Raw genomic sequence first — 5,935 nt, forward strand, 5'->3', positions numbered from 1 at the left:
TGTACCCAGTCAAAATGGTGTGTAGCTTGGACGGGGACTTGCAGGTGGCGGTGTTCCCATGCATCTAGCTGGTAGAGTTTGCGGGTTTGGAAGATTCTATTGAGGGAGCCTCGATGAGTAGCTGCAGCGCGCCTTAAGAATAGTACACACTGCTGCCACCGTGTGTAGGTGGTGGAGGGAGTGAATGTTTAAATTGATAGATAGAGCGTCAATCAAACAGGCCACTTCGTCTTTAATTGTATCGAACTTTCTGAGTGTTGTTGTAGCGGCACTCATCCAGGCAATTGGAGGATATTCCATCACACTCCTGACTTGTTCTTTGTAGATACTGGACACGCTTTGGGTAATCAAAGAGTGAGTTACTCGTCTCATAATTCCCTGATTCTGACCTGTTTTTGTCGCCACAGCATTTGTATGGCTGGTTCAGTTCAGTTGCTTGTCAATGGTAATCTCCAGGATGTTGATAGTGCGGGATTCAGCAATGGTTATGTCATTGAATGTCAAAAGAAGATGGCTAGCTTCTTTTTTATTGTAGATAGTCATTGCCTGGCACTTGCATCGTGAATGCATTTGCTACTTACCAGCCCACTTTTGGTATTGTCCAGGTCTTGCTACATGTTGACACGGACTTCTTCAGTATCTGAGGAGTTGTAAATGATGCTGAGCATTGTGCAATAATCAAGGGAACAGTTTTTTTCCTACCTGCACCGTCTAAACCGCCCATGATTTTGAGCACCTCGATCAAATTTCCTCTCAAGTTTCTCTTCTCTGAAGAAATCAGGCCCAGCTTCTTCCTGCAACTGAAGTCTCTCATCTGTAACCTATTCTGGTAAATCTTATCCGTATCCACGCGATGGCGTTCACATCCTTTCTAAAGTGTAGTGCCCAGAATTGAAGACAATGCTCCACTTGAGGCCGAATAGCGTTTTGCAGAGGTTTGTTATAACTTCTTGCTTTAGTACTCTATGCTTCCTATTTAAAAAGCTTAGGATCCCATATGCGTTATTAATGGCTGACATTGTTATCCTGTCACCCTAAGCACATTGTGCACATCTGTCCCAGATTTCTTTGCTCGTGAACCCCGGTTTAGAACTGTATCCATTATTTTTTACTGCCTCTCCTCGATCTTCCTACCAACTTCACACTTCCCCACTTTCAATTTCATCGGCCACATGGCACCATTCCAGCAGCCTGTCTATGCCCTCTTAAAGTCAATGCCCCCAATACTTCCAAATATTGTGTCATCTGCAGATTTTGAAATTCTGCCCTGTACACGCAAATCTGGGTAATTAATAAAGATCAAGAAAAGCAGTGGTGCTGACACTGACACCTGGGGAATCCAACTAGATACCTTCCCCTGGCCTGAAAACCAACAGTTTACCACTGTTCTGTTTTCTGTAATTCAACCTATCTTCATATCCATGTTGCAACTGCCCCTTTTAGTCAAAAGGTTTCCGTTTTGCTGACAGCCTCATCAAACCTTTCTGTAACATAATCAAAAAGCATCCGCCATCCCCTCTCTACCCCATCCCCCTCCTTTCCCCATCCCTGCTAACCGCCATCCCCTTCCCTGTCCCGAAGCTTCGTTCCCATCCTCCTCACCCCCATCCCATCTTCCGCCCAACCCCACCATCCTCTGCCTCCTCATTCCCCTCCGCGTCGTCCACCTCCTCTTCTTCCAACCTCCTCCACCCCGCCCCTATTCCCCTGCTTCACCCTCTCCTCCTTAATCCTCTCCTCCTTACCCACCATACTCCTCTTCCCTCCTTGCTCCATCTCCATGCTGCTCCTTCTCCCCATTCTCCTTCTTATTCCTCCTCCTCCTCTTCCCCATCCACTCGCCTCCTCTCCTATCCCCCTCCCTCTACGCAACTGGGCATGGGATACAGTTGCATAGAACAAAGACGGAAACACAGATACTAGTGAAGACACTGGGAGAAGCCTGAAAATGGGACAAGGGCTGTGAAAGGTTGCTGAGGTGTAAGGCAGCTGATTGGAAAGTCGAAGAAGATAGCAAAGGAAACCGAAAAGGCAGATTCCGATAACCGAGCAGTGACGTTGTTAAAGACGCATTTGTTCGTGGTCTTTGGAAAACAAATGTGTTTACATTTCTGCCTGAAGGGGCTTTGGGCGTACCTTAAGCACATTGTGCACATCTGTCCCAGGTTGCTCTGCTCCTGAAACCCTCTTTAGAACTGTACCCATTTTTTTTATTGCCTCCTTTCGATCTTCCTACCAATATGTATCACTTCACACTTCCCCACTTTAAATTACATCGGCCAAACGGCACCATTCCAGCAGCCTGCCTATGTCCTTTTAAAGTCACTGTTCATAAGGCTGCCAAATTTTGTGTCAGGGGCCCGAAGTCCCTTCAGACAGAAATGTAAACACATTTGGAGTAAAAGAACAAACTCTCCACCTGGGAAACACAGAATGCTGTGGAATTCTGTAGCTGAGTTTAGTGGCATAAAGGCTGAGGAGGGAACGCCTGTAGTTCTATGCAACAGATCTTTGTTCTATCGACTAGTTACAAGTGAATTCGTCTTGTAATCATAGAATTGTGACCGCACAATCTGAAGTAATTTTCCTTGTTAGCCTAATGAGTCTCACGAGAGGTGCCCTCTTCATTCTGTCTTAAACCAGGACACCCGTCATCTCTTAATCCTCATCACATTCTAATTTAGGCATCTAATCTACGTTTCCAAATCAACGCAGCTGCCTCTGCTTTTTGTTCTTTAATTTCCGCTGTTCTTTTAATCTAATTAGAGACATTGCCTACTTGGTTGTGGAGGCTGAAACAGGAAGAGCTGTAACCGATCCCCCTGCCCCCCCTTTCCCGCCACCATCACCGCCTCCCTGCACCCATCCCCGCACCACCTGTGGTCTCTCCCACCAGCCCAAACCCGGCAGCCCAGCATGACCGACAACAACCAGAAAATGGAAGACGTCGGCGAGTTGAGCGTGGAGAAGGCGATCGGCAGGAAGAAGAAGCAGCAGCCGCAGCCGGCGCGCTCCTCGCCTCGCCGCAAGAAGCCGGGGCCCACGGTCACCCAGCGCATCCTGCAGGTGGCGGCGGCCACCAAGGAGCGGCGGGGAATCTCGCTGGCCGCCCTCAAGAAGGCGCTTTCGGCCAAGGGCTACGACGTGAGGCACAACAACACGCGGGTCAACCAGACGGTCAAGCAGCTGGTGCGGAACGGCTCGCTGGTGCAGACGCCCGGGGTGGGAGCCGCGGGCTCTTTCCGCTTCAACCGCTCCCGGACCCGCGCCGACACGCCGGCCTGGGCGCCGGCGTTGGAGGAGGAGGAGTGGCTGCAGCGGCGGCGACCTCCCCCCCACCCCGGCGGCGGCCGGAACGGCGCCCCTCAAGGACGAGACCGGCGGCGGAGCCCCCAAGAAGAAAACGTCGGCGCCTACCAAAGTCACGCTGACCGCTTCCAGGAAAGGGTCGCAGGTCAAGAGCTCGGCCGCCGCCAAGAAATCCCGAGGAGCCGCCGCCCGGCGCAAGGGGGCGACCGCCATGCCCAGGAAGGCGGCGCCGACCCGCCGCAAGCTCAAACCCGCCCGCCGACCCGGAGCCGCCCGCGGCAAGGCAGGGGGGCCGCGGCCCTACCGCAGGAACAAGCCGCTCCGGGGCGGCAGGAAGACGGCGGCCGGAGCCAACATCCACCGGCGGCGGCCGCCCGCCGGCTCCAAACCCAAGAGGTCGGTGGGGCGCCCGAGGAAATATCCCCCGTTCGGGCCCAAGAGGGTAAATTACGCCCGTCGGTAAAGAGATGAAATTTCATCTCCCTCCGTGGAAAAAAACTAAAATGCCCTGCCTCTGCTACTACCCCCACCTTGCTCCTGTTTCCAACACCTACAAGGCAGACTCCGCGGTTCATACAATATTAAAACAATATATTGCCACTTGTATACATATTCCTGGGATTACATGGTGGCAATATCTTAACTTCCACTTTTTCTATTTAATGTTAAAGATGGGAAGAGTGTCCTCTGCAGTCACCATCGCCGTGAAGCAGCCTGGGGAGAGTGTCCTCTGCAGTCACCATCGCCGTGAAGCAGCCTGGGGAGAGTGTCCTTTGCAGTCACCATCGCCGTGAAGCAGCCTGGGGAGATTGTCCCCCGCAGTCACAGTCGCCACGTGAAGCAGTCTGGGAATAGTGTCTTCTGCAGTCACCATCGCCAAGTGAAGCAGTCTGGGAACAGTGTCTTCTGCAGTCACCATCGCCAAGTGAAGCAGTCTGGGAAGAGTGTCTTCTGCAGTCACCGTCGCCGTGAAACAGTTTTGGCAGAGTGTCCTCTGCAGCCATTGGCACCATGAAGCACTCTGGGGAGAGTGTCCTCTGCAGTCACTGTCGCCGAGTGAAAAAAAAGTGACATCACAGGAAAACCTTAACTTCATTTGTTGGTAATGAACTGCTAGTTTACCTAACTATCTATTCTAAGTTGATTTCAGATGAAAGGTGACTACTGAGGCCCAGGATCGGAGGCCTAACATTTGAGCTTCAACTTAGTAGACAGATCGCGTCCCAGTTGATTTTTAAAAGTGTATTTTGAAACTCTATTCTAATTTGCTTTCAGTTTAAAGGTAAATAAGAGAAATGTTTTAAAGATTGATAAACTAAAGACCAGCAGGAAATTAAAAAACAAATTTAAAAAGTAATTAAATAAAATAGAGATGCAGGGCCAGGCGATGTCTTGCAGCTGCATGATGTAGGAGCTGGTGGGCACCATTGTGGTTCCTAGTGACCACAGCTATAGCAAATGTTGGTTGCTCGAGGAACTCCAACTCAGAGTTGATGAGCTCAAGTCTGGGCTTTGGACACGGCGACACATCAGGGAGGGGGAACAATTACCTCGACGCTGTGTTTCAGGAGGAAGTCACACCCCTTAGGTTAACTACCTTAAATTCGGCCGGGGTCAGGAACAGGAAGCTGTGACTATGAGTGAGGCAGGTAGAGGGATCCATGAAGTAGCACTGCAGGAGCCTCAGCCCTTGCCTTTATCCAACAGGTTCAAGATTCTTGCTCCCTGTGTGGATGAGAGCGGGGACTGCAGGGAGAATGAGCAAACTCACTATAGCACCATGGTACAGGGAGCCAATCAAGTGGGGAGAGAAAAAGGAAATGTAGTTGTAATGGGGGATGGTATAGCCAAGGGAATAGCTACTGTTTTCTGTAGCCAGGACAGAGAGTCCCGAAGGCGGTGTTGCCTACCTGGCACCAGGGTTAAGGATATCTCACAAAAAACTACTGTGGATGCTGGAAATCCAAAACAAAAACAGAATTACCTGGAAAAACTCAGCAGGTCTGGCAGCATCGGCAGAGAAGAGATGCTGCCAGACCTGCTGAGTTTTTCCAGGTAATTCTGTTTTTGTTAAGGATATCTCATCTGGGCTGCAGAGGAACCTGGAGTCGGAGGTGAAAGATCCAGTTGTCGTGGTCCACATAGGTATGAACGATATATGTAGGATGAGGAAAGAGGTTCTGCTGAGGGAATACGACCAGCTAGGGGCTAATTTCAAAAGCAGGACCAAAAAGGTAATAATCTCCGGATTACTTCCTGAGCCACGAGGATATTGGGACCGGGTCAATAAGATTAAAGAGGTAAATGCGTGGTTCAAAGATTGGTGTGGGAGAAATGGGTTGGAATTCATGGGACATTGACACCAGTACTGGGGAAAGAGGGAGCTATTCAGTTCAGACGGGCTCCACTTGAATCATGCTGGGACCAGTGTCCTGGCGAATGGCAAAACTAGGGTTGTAGATAGGGCTTTAAACTAAATAGTGGGGGGCAGGGTTCAGTCGCATGGAAATATAAAAAAAAATCAAAGTTGAAGGGAAGGGTAAGAGTGCAGGTTAGTGACGAGGCTGATTGTTACAAAAAAGTGAAAGGAAGGGACAGAGTGTGAACGCCATATTGAAGCAAAGAA

At 50.2% G+C, this 5,935-nt stretch overlaps 1 pseudogene; it reads left to right on the forward strand.

Moving 5' to 3' along the window:
* The first annotated feature begins 2,916 nt into the window (after positions 1-2,916).
* Positions 2,917-3,772, forward strand: LOC144673352 (uncharacterized; annotated as a pseudogene).
* The last annotated feature ends 2,163 nt before the right edge of the window (positions 3,773-5,935 follow it).

The sequence above is a fragment of the Cetorhinus maximus genome, unplaced genomic scaffold (assembly GCF_964194155.1).
Source record: "Cetorhinus maximus unplaced genomic scaffold, sCetMax3.hap1.1 HAP1_SCAFFOLD_350, whole genome shotgun sequence".
NCBI classification, from domain to species: Eukaryota; Metazoa; Chordata; class Chondrichthyes; order Lamniformes; family Cetorhinidae; genus Cetorhinus; species Cetorhinus maximus.